Consider the following 11,971-nt stretch of genomic DNA (forward strand, 5'->3'; position numbering starts at 1 on the left):
GAAGCAATTAATATAACACATTATATCAACAGAATAAAGTTTAAAAATCACAATGTCATCTCAACAGCTGAAAAAATAATTTGACAAAATCCAACACTCTCATGATAACACTCCAGCTCAGAATAGAAAGAAATTTCCTCAAATGATAAAAGACATCTGTGAAAAAAACCTGCTAACATCTTACAAAATGATGAAACACTGAAATTTTTTTCCTCTAAGATTAGGAATAAGACAAAATATCTGCTCTTGCCATTTCTATTCAATATTGTTCTGGAGGTTCTTGCCAGAAAGTTTAAACAAGGAAAAGAGATAAAAGGCATCCAGGCTGAAAAGGAAGAAGAAAACTATCTCTATTTGCAGATAGCATAATTTTGTCTGTAGAAAAAAGGAGTGGACTAAAAAGATAGTAAAACAAATAAATGAATTCATCAAGATTATAAGACACAAAATCAGTATATAAAAATCAAATATATTTCTATACACTTACAATGAACTATTTGAAAATAAAATTAAGGAAACAGTTCAATTTACAATAGCATCAAGAAGAACAAAATACTTAATAAATTTAAGAAAAGAAGTACTATACTTGTACACTAAAGGCTATAAAACACTATGGAAATAAATTAATGAAGACATAAATAAATGGAAAAATACCTCATACTCATTGATTAGAAAAATTAATGTTGTTAAGAAGGTAACACTCCCAAATTTTATCTGAAGATTCATTGCAATCCCTATCAAAACCCCAGCTGGCTTTTTTGAAGAAATTGACAAGGTGATCCTAAAATATATACGGAAATACAGGGACCCAGGAGAGCTGAAACAATCTTGAAATGAAAGAACACAGTTGGAGGAGTCACACTTCTTGATTTCAAAACTTATAACACAGTAACAGTAATCAAGACAGTGAGGAACTGGCTTACTGATAGACATACAAATCAATGGGATAGAACTGAGAGTCCAGAAATAAACCCCTTCATTTATGGTCAATTGACTCTTGACAAGACTACCAAGACAATACACTTGGGAAAAAGAATAGTGTTTTCAACAAATGAGGCTAGGACAACCAGATATCCACATGAAAAAAGAATGAAAGTACTTAATATCATATACAAAAGTTAACTCAAAATGGATGAGAAAGTTAAATATCAGACTAAAACTATACGACTCTTAGAAGAAAACATAAGAGTAAGTCTTCACGGTCTTGGATCAAGCAATGCATTCTTAAGTAGAATAGAATAGAATGCACCAAAACATAAGAAATAAAAGAAAAAGATAAATTGAACTTCATCAAAATTAAAAAGCTTTGTGCTTTTTAAAAGGTGCTATCAAATAGTAGCAATATTCATCATAATTGCCAAAGTGTGGAAGCAACCCAAGTGTCCATCAACTGATGGATATATCGGTTCAGCTCAGTCATGTCCAACACTTTGTGACCCATGTATTGCAGCATGCCAGGCTTCCCTGTCCATCACCAACTCCCAGAGCTTGCTCAAACTCATGTCCATCGAGTCGGTGATGCCATCCAACCATCTCATCCTCTGTCATCCCCTTTTCCTCCTGCCTTCAATCTTTCCCAACATCAGGGTCTTTTCCAGTCAGTTCATCAGGTGGCCAAGTATTGGAGCTTCAGTTTCACCATCAGTCCTTCCAATGAATATTCAGGACTGATTTCCTTTAGGATTGATAGATACATAAGTCCTCTCTATTTTTGCAGATAATGTTTTACTGGAACACAGTCATGTTCATTTGCTTACGTATTATCTTTGGCTAGTTTCATGCTACAAAAGCAGAGCTCAGTAGTTGCAACAGAGACTGACCATATCACCTGGAAAAACTAAAACACTTACTGTCTGGCCCTTTACAGAGAAAAATTTTCTTACCCATAATCTAGAGTCCATGGTCATTCATATGGCATTTCAAAATAAAAACAAACAAAAAGAATAATAATCTCACATACCCCTCTCACTTACTATATGCCCCTAAACTCTACTAGACAAGAAGTAATAAAGCATATAGTTGCTTAGTCACTCTGTAACCTTGAACAAGTTATGTGAACACTCTGGGTCTTGGTTTCCTCATCTCTAAAATCAATATAATAATATCTGCTTCATTGGATTGCCATGGAAAGAGATTAACTGAGGTAAGATGTCTTGCATGATGATTGTTCCCTTCAGAAAAGATGCTGAAGTCCTAAACCTCAATATCTCAGAGTGGGATTTTATTTGGAAATAAGGTTAGGACATGAATTCGAGCAAACTCCAGGAGATAGTGAAGGACAGAATAGCCTGGTACGCTACAGTCCATGGGGTCACAAAGAGTCAGACATGACTTAGCAACTTACAACAACAGATATAATTAGCTAAGATGAGGTCATAGTGGAGTAAGATAGGATCTCCCTCCAATAGGATTGATGTCCATACAAGAAGATGGCCATGTGAAGACACAGATACACAGAAAATGCCATGTAACAATGGAGGCAGAGACTGGAGTGAGGCTACCACAAGCCAAGGAATGCCTGGGCTACCAGAAGCTAAGAAGTAGCAAGGAAGAATCCCCTTCCAGAGGCTTTCAAGGGAGTTTTGTCCTGTCAACACCTTGATTTCAGACATCTAGCCTCAAAACTGTGAAAGAATACATTTCCATTGTTTTAAGTCACTCAGTTTGTGGAATTTTGTTATGGTAACACTATGAAACTAATACACATGTGAAGCTCTTAGAACAACACCTGGCATGTGATAACTCCATAATTCATGCAAGAAATTAGTCTAGATGTTTTTACCATGTTGTTTCTGTTAATCTTAAAAAAATTTTATTAAGGTAGGTATGTTATTCTGCTCAGGCTAACCTAATGAAACACCATAGGCTTGTGGTTTAAACAACAAAAATGTATTTATTTATTTGTTTATTTATTTAGGCCATGCGAGGAGGCTTGTGGGATCTTAGTTCCCCAACCAGATATTGAACCTGGGGCCACGGTAGTGAAAGCATGGAGTCCTAACCCCTGAGACCCTCCAGGAGCCCCTGGGATGCTGATTTACAGTAATTCTGGCTTCTTTACAGCTCTGTAGTCTAGGTCAGCAAATATTTTGACTTCCACTCCTGGTGCCAAGCACTAAGCTTAGGGCTGTGCACCTACTGTATCTGCCTCTAAATAACTCTTCAAGGTACTTATTCTTATTTTCCAAATGAGAAAACCAAGGTTACTTATTACATGATCTGCCCAACAGCGCACAGCTCATAAGTGGCATCTCCCTGGTTCCCAAGGCCATGCTCCTTTCACTGTGTGTATTTGCTTTCATTGGCTCACAGGCCCTCTCTAAAAATATTTGTCTGCTCTGCTTCAACGAGTTCTTTTTGAAAAGTTTATTTTACCAGCTTTGTAGCTCTGGTTTGTCTCAGTTGGTTTAGCAGTTTCAAGAACAGAGCAGACGGATCAACTCTGTGAATAATTAACGAGGTGAGTTTGATCTCTGGCCTAAAATTGACCGTTCAACTTGATTATTTGCCCTGAACAAAAAGACAAGGAAATTTCCCCTGTATTGGCACTTTTCAATGCCTGGAGAGGAAGGGAAGCCAGAAGAATCTTCTCACTCTCTCTCCCCTCTAAGAGATGAAGTCCCCAGCTCAAGGCCACAGGGGCTGAACTACACTTGATGACTGTGACTTGACTCCACGGAGATTGCACGTGGTTTTGGAAATTAAATAGTTTCAGATTAAGTTATTATGTGTGACCTTAGACAAGGTTACTCATTCTCTCCCTCAGTTTTCTTTGTCATTTGTAAACATGGGTTATGGACTTGTAGGCTGCTGCTGCTGCTGCTGCTAAGTCGCTTCAGTCGTGTCCGACTCTGTGTGACCCCATAGACAGCAGCCCACCAGGCTCCCCCGTCTCTGGGATTCTCCAGGCAAGAACACTGAATTGGGTTGCCATTTCCTTCTCCAATGCGTGAAACTGAAAAGTGAAAGTGAAGTCGCTCAGTCGCGTCCGACTCTCAGCGACCCCGTGGACTGCAGCCTACCAGGCTCCTCCGTCCATGGGATTTTCCAGGCAAGAGTACTGGAGTGGGGTGCCATTGCCTTCTCTGGTAGGCACTAAGCTAATATTCTGCAATCAAATTAACACTTTTCACAAGTCAACAACTAATCAAATTCTGCACATAGAGCTACAGCAGGTTATTGGACGCCCTGGCTCCACAGGCAGGTACCTGTTACTGGACTGTGGGGATATCCACGGTGGCCCCAGGGCAGTGGCCAGGTGGTCAGGAAGATGAGAGCGCTTCGGTGGTGATGGGAGGGTTTCAGGGAAGCAGTTACTTATCAACTGATATGAATGTGTTTCCATATTTTAACAACAGGTACAACTGGTAAATGAGCATGGGTCCTTTGCAATGTGAATATGTGTCTTTTGCAATGTGAATATGCATTTCTAGGGGAATTTACTCTGTGTTTGGTACTATAGCTAACTTACCGATGATGCCATATAATCTTCACAAACACCCTGGAAAGTGCTACTTCAGGTCCCTTTGATCAGATAAGGAAGTTCTAACACTCTATACAAGTGACAATGGCTGGTAAGTGGTAAAACAGTGATCCAAATTCAAGCTGACTTGCGGCAGAGCCAGAGTCGTATGCATGATGGGAGAGCAAAGGGAATCCTGGGTTGTAATGCACAGCTGAATTTGAGAACAGGGGTAGGAAAGGAGGACGAAGAAAGCTGGGCTGTAGGACAATACAAATAAGGGATAAAAAGGCTGCAAGACACCCAGAGTCCTTGGGCAAGAATGACATTAAGAACATTTATGCCACTTGCACTTATGAATGGAATAAAATGTTAACAATAGATGAATCTGAGGAAAGGGTAGGCAGAAGTTCTTTTGCACTTTGCTTTTATTCAAGTCACTTTGAAATTGTGCCCAAATGAGAAGTTAAAGTAAAAAAGCAAAGTCCTTTGCACACAGGACTTGGTCTACCATTAGCTCTTTGTCATCTCTCAGTTGGATTATTCAGTTTCTTGCCTTCATCAACTCATTCTTCAGAGCAACAGGGGCCACCAAGGAAAATCCAAGTCTAATATTCCACCTCCTCAACTTTTAGCAGTAGTGCAGAAATCTGAGGAGAAGCCATTGTGATTATGTGATTTGGAAATGCTTGCCAATGAGTGTAACATGCAACGTGACAAGGAGAGCATTGACCCAGGAGTCAGATGACCGTGGACTGAATCTTGTTTGGTCCATTTTTCAGCTCAGCGAGCCTGGACGAGTCATAACTTCAACTGTAAAATGAGAATCATAGTGGTGAACTCCCAGTTTATGCTAGGGATTCAATGAAATGCCACTTGTAAGGTTTTAATCATGGGCTCTGGCATATAGTGGGGCTTCCTTTGTGGTTCAGATGGTAAAGAATCTCCCTGCAATGCAGGAGACCGGGGTTTGATCCCTGGGTCAGGAAGATCTCCTGGAGAAGGGAATGGCAACCCACTCCAGTATTCTTGCCTGGAGAAGTTCATGGATGGGGGAGCCTGGAGGGCTACTACAGTCCATGGAGTTGCAAAGAATCAGACACGATTGAGTGACTAACATTTTCTTTCTTTGTGGCATATAGTATGTGCTCAATAAACATTTTATTTCTCATTCTCTGAGGCTCAATTTCCACACCTATTCAAGAAAAAACAGTAATCATACCTTAAGGAGGAACTGCAAAAATTAAATATGATAATCTGTGAAACATTCTTTGGAAAGGCAACCTATTACAAATGAGTGTTGTTATTGCTACAGATGACCAACATAACCCAAGTGTCCTCTTGCTCCTAATTACTTTTCAAGTGGAGTGTTTCATTCCATCTTTATTACTTTCAAGTTTTTTCTGATTCTTTAATCTGGATTTCTCCAATAAGCGTGCAACTATGGAATTTACTTATACCTCTGAACACAATTCACGTCTCCCTAAAGTGCTTAATCCAGGGCTGTGGACACTGTAAACACGAAAACATTTGTATTTTCAAAGTGAAGTCTAAGGATATAATAGGCAATATAATGAGAAGCTTGTCCAAAATGACGCTATAAATTGATAAAAACATGAGGGGCTCTGGGTATTTGCTCACTATTGAAGCGAATCCTCAATTTGGGGACTTAGGCTGGTCAGGAAACATAATCCTAGGTCTGAAGACAAGGGTGCAGACATATTTGTGTGAGGCAAGGGCCATTATTCCGCCTATCACATCATCTTAGTATGTGGCATTATAGTATAGTTAGGAGTTATTTGCTAAAATGTTAGTTTATCTATTTATAAATTTTAGTTTCATATGTGTGCATACATACATACCCACACAAACGTATATGTGGATATTGAGTTAGTTGTAACACACAAGGCACGTCTTATTGCAGGTCAATAGTCAGAAAGGCTGAAAAATACTGTTCTAAAGCAAGGAAGACAAATCTTAGTGAGTTTAGGAAAATAAATATAGTCTGATGAGGTTAGACTATACCTTGAAGTGGAGGGGCAGTGATAAGAAGAGAAGTCAACAGCATAAGCAGAGGCCAGGTTTTGCAGGCCAACAGGCAACGCAAAGAAGTTAGATTTCGTTCTAAGAACTATTGGAAGCCACTAAAGGATGCAAATCAGCTGCACACTCTGATATACATTTTTATTTATTTTTTAAAAATTCATTTGGCTGCCTCACACAGCATGCAGAATATTAGTTTCCTGACCAGAGATCAAATCTGTGCTCCCTGCTTTGACAGCACAGAGTCTTAACCACTGGACAACCAGGGAAGTGCCTGATTTACATTTTTAAAAGAAGGATAATTTGGGATACCTTCCACCACTACTTTTCTATTGTTTGTTCAAGTTCATAGATTGGATTCTAGAATTTGCCAAGCTAATCCAATAACCAAGTGCTTTGCAGGGAATTAGAATGTTTATAATAGGGACTTCCCTGGTGGTCCAGTAGTTAAGATTGCACAAGCTTTGACTGTAGGGGGCATGGGTCATGGGGCACTTAGTTCCCCAGGGAACTAAGATCCTGCATGATGCATGGAACAGCCAAAAAAAAAAAAAAAGAATATTTATAACAGAATAAGACTGGTAAACCACTGAAATAATTCTTGGAGATACCAATGAGACTAGCTCAGGTGGTGAAAAAATAAAACTCTCATAGAAACTCAAACACAATCTACTAATTTTTACCTTTGAGTAAGCAAATATTTTCAAACACTTGAGAGTTATTGGCATTATCATAAATTGGCACCATCTTTTATAGAGTGCTACATGGTTGTTCCTATCAAAATTTAAATTTTGCATGAATGTTTAAGCCAGAAATTTCCCTTCAATGATTATATCCTTTAGAAATATTCACATATATGCCAAGAACAGGTGTAGCAAGATGTTTGCAGACCATTTAAAAATAGGAAAAACACGAGTATTAACGGGCATCCATGACACATGCAGAGCATGATCTGATTTTTTAGAAAACTGGGAAACCGGAGAAATATATGAAGATAAGCATGTCTGAATATTCACAGAAAAAAGTCAACAGGAAACACACAATATACTTCATATTAATTATTGGTTAGACGTGGAACAGGGTGAGAAAACACAATGGGGGTTGTCCTTCACTTCTACTTTATATGCTTTGGTATTTAAACTTCTTTTATATTAAGCACATTAATTTTAAAATGTAAAGTAAAAAATTATATTAACGAAAATATTCACAGGTTTTAAAGGGCAAGCAGAGAGAGGCATTAACTAGGGAGGTAGAAATTGTCATAGCTTTGTGATGATGGCAATGCCCAGAGCGTTTGTCGGCGTTTGGGTAGAACCCAGAGTCAGATGTACTTGGCTTGTTGGGGTGTGTGTGTGTGTGTGTGTGTGTGTGTTGGGTGTGTGTGTGTGTGTGTGTGTGTGTGTGTGTGTGTGTGTGTGTGTGTGTGTGTGTGTGTGTGTTGGGTGTGTGTGTGTGTGTGTGTGTGTTGGGTGTGTGTGTGTGTGTGTGTGTGTGTGTGTGTGTGTGTGTGTGTGTGTACACATGTGTTTATAATATTTTCCCAAACACCTAGGCCAGATGGTAACCAAATGCTACAGTGCCTCTGACCATCTTAACTCTGATTATATTTGTTTGGCTTAACCTGCTCCAGAGTAAAATTCATCTGTGAGATGTTGGAATTCAGTCATGAACACGGGACAAAACAGGAAATGGGAAAATGGATAATGGCAGTGACCAATCCCTGAGCAATGAACTCCTACCAGGACCACTTCTGGGTGATTTATGTATATTACTACTAACTCCATAACCCTGCTGGGTAGGTGACATATTATGCCCACTTTACAAATGAATACCTTGCAGCTTCCCAAGCCAGAGGAGGTCATCTGCACAGGTGGTATAGCAAGGGAGGTGCTGGGGTGTCAGCCCAGGCTTAACTCCAGCCACACTCAATGTTCCCGAGTGCTTCTCAGCTCCTTTGAAACAGAGAGAGAGGAGGCTTAGTGTTGACCATGTTGGAACTGCTGGGTTATGCCTAACTTCAGCTGGATGACGGTGCTAAAGATAAGAGGATACTTTTACTGCAGTAAACTTAATATGCTTCCAGAAGTTTTGATAATGTTCCCTAGGTGGCTGAAATCTATATCAGCACTATGAAAAGGAAAAAAAGGAATTACTAAGCAATGTATAGTATTTGTCCTCAAAACACCTACCTCACTCTCTACCCTTACTCCAGCCACAGACAGACAGATGTGTGTTTTACTCCTAAAATAAAGGATTGATGAGATGCGAGGATTATGTCAGAATTTTTCTCTGATAATACTTCCTCCTACCTGCTTAAGTCTCCCCAGGAAGCCTATCCTGACCCTCCCTACTCCACCGTGTGGGATTAGCTGCCAGAGCCCCTGCCCTCCAGGACTGTAATTCCTGATGCCTGCCTGCTAGTCCTCTACTGACACACTTTAACCACAAGGTATTGGATTCATTGCTTGCTGGTCCGTTTTCCTCAGCAGAATGTGGGCAGGCACCTGTAGCATAGGGCTGTCACTACATTCCTGTTTCTAGTCCTAGTGAGCATCGCTAGGTAGTACCTAACTTGGCAAGGTCACATCACCTGGTAGTCCTCCCAAAATACTTAAAGAATGAACACAGTTCCAGGCAGGAATGTCATTTGGAAGGGCAAAGAAAGTAGAAAGGTCCAGCAGAGAAGTATCTCTAAAGGTTTGATAAGAGCAGCTGAAAATAGTCCAATTCTTAGCTTGGGAGGAAAGAAATAATAAATATGTCTTGTGTAAAACCCCTTTGTATGATACTATGATGGTGGATGCATTTGTCAAAACCAATGAATGTACAACACAAAGAGTGAAAACTAGTTAAACTGTGGTTGATAGTGAAGAGTCAATGTTGGTTCATCCATTGTAATAAAGGCATCACTCTGATACCCTTGTTGATAGAAGGGGAGGCTGTGTGGTTAGGAGAGGGGTTATATCGGAACTCTATGCTTTCCACTGAATTTTTCCATGAATCTAAAACTGCTCAAAAAAAAAAAAGAGTCTATTAGCATTTTTTTAAAGTAGTAAAATAGATGTCAGCACAAAAGAACTGCCAACCTGTGATGCTTTACGGCTTTATGAACAATCTTGCTCTTTCTGAAATATAAAAAAAAATAGACCCCATTAAAATAAAGTAGAATAAATCACGCCTATCCATAGAAATACAGAATTTTCTCACAGGTATGATGTATTGGCCAAGAGTAGAGCCAGGTAGCAAACAGAAATGTATTCGAGTGTGTGTGTGTGTGTGTGTGTGTGTGTGTGGGTGGGTGGGGGTGGGGGTGGGGGTGGGGGAAATCACTGTTCATAAAGCAAAAACAAAAATTTTAAACACTTTTTCTAAAATAAAGGAGATATGGATTAATTTATTTCTGTCACCATCTTTTTCCTTATCCATGACCCAGATTTGAATTTCCAGTGTTAATGATCGTAACAAAATTTGCTAATTCTCAAGCAAAGGTTTCGTGTACAGTTCCTGCTTTTCACAATAAAAGCACTCCCTGAAATTCTCCCATCCTATCATTATTAGGGCTTCCCTTGTGGCTCAGCTGGTAAAGAATCCGCAAGCAATGCAGGAGACCTGGGTTCAATCCTTGGGCTGGGAAGATTCCCTGGAGAAGGGAAAGGCTACCTACCCATTCCAGTATTCTGGTCTGGAGAATTTCATGAACTGTATAGTCCATGGGGTCGCAAACAGTTGTACACAACTGAGCGACTTTGACTTTATAATTATTAACTTTTTTACATTTCATACATTAATTTTTTCTACGAATGAGGTTTAGGGTTATCCCCAAGGAACCAGTATTAATTTTAGTATTAATTAATTACAATTAAGTAAGTAGATCAACTAACAACTACCATAACCATCTCCAAGGATAAAGTTGCACTTGGAATCTTGTCATAGACTCCTGCTGGAGTTTGGTACCTCACACACAGAAAATGGATCCAGGGTCCTAGATGGCAGAAAAACTTCCTCAAGGTCACATACTCTTAACAGAGCTACCGTGACAGAGCCAACTAAGTGTTCTATACGAACTTGATTTACTTGGTCTCATGTAAGCCCTTTACCCCTTTCAGACTGAGGTCAAGTCACACAGGCCTGTTTCTGGCTGAACTGCTGTGTGACCTTGCCAAGTTAGGTTCTTCTTTAAGCCACCTTGACTTATTTAAAAATTAATGCCTCCAACATAGAGCTTTTTCATTAGCTTACATCAAAGGGAGTGCTTAAATCAAAGGGAGTCACACAGAAGGGCAGAGAGAAGAGGGGCAGTTTGAGGAATTTTCACAGTTCCCAGCCACAAGGAGTGGGGCGAAATGATGGACTGGCCAACATTCACCATAGCCTTGTCACTGTGATGCAGGATAAGAATGGAAACTTCCTCTTAGTTGAGAGCTGCCTCTCCTCTTTTTCCTGCCTCTTTTTGCCTCCAGTATCACTGCCTCCTGAGCTGCTACAACAAGAGTGAAAATCCGTGTGCTATTCAGATTATGCTGCTTGCTAAAAGCTGGAGCAGAATAAAGTGCCTTGCATTCTTCCAGGGTAAGGAGGGAGGAATGGCCCAAGGGGTGCAAGTGATCAGATGATCTCTTGGTGGAGGAACCATAGCCTGGGGCTTTGAAGACCAGAATTCCTGTTCCCAGGCCACCACTGTAACTATGTGTGTGTGCTCGGTCGTGTCTGATGCTTTGTGACACTATGGATTGTAGCCTGTCAGGCTCCTCCATCTATGGGAATTCTCCAGCAAGAATATTGGAGTGGGTTGCCATTTCCTTCTCCAACGGATATTCCTGACGCAGGGATTGAACCTGCATCTCCTGCATTGCAGGTGGATTCTTTACTGCTTGAGCCACCGAGGAAATCTTCCAGGCCACCAGCCATCGTTTATTAGCTATGTGTCCATGTACAAATCACCTCATTTTTCTAAACCTGTTTCAACTATTAAATGAAGATATTAGCATCTGTCCAGAAAGGCTATTGTGATTACTGAAATAGGGCCGAGCAGGCAAGGTGACCTCATCATTGTCCATATTATTACTGCAATATCTCTTCTTATTCCCTCTTGGCTCTCCAGCACCTTAAAAATTCTCAGAATATACTTGCTGAATTAATGAGTAAACATATAACATGTAGAAACATGTTAAATGGTTCATTTACTAAAGATCAAATCTCAAGAAATACTTCAAACACTATAGCAGTAGCTAAACAACTAATGGCTTAACTAGAGTTACTTCTTTCTCTTACCAGTTTCTTTGTATTTAGTGAAGAAATTCTCCAAGAGTAAAGGGAAGACTTCTGTCTTACAGACAGCAACTTTATTTTGAATAAGCTTTTTGAATACCTATAATATCCCAGATTTTCTCTAGTTAATCTGAGGAGCTTCTGATCTGGGCTTTATGTGCACTGTTTCATTTTGGACTCAAAAACAGCCATCTGAGT

This window comes from Giraffa tippelskirchi, chromosome 6, assembly GCF_054371585.1.
Source record: "Giraffa tippelskirchi isolate mGirTip1 chromosome 6, T2T-mGirTip1v1.2.pri, whole genome shotgun sequence".
NCBI classification, from domain to species: domain Eukaryota; kingdom Metazoa; phylum Chordata; class Mammalia; order Artiodactyla; family Giraffidae; genus Giraffa; species Giraffa tippelskirchi.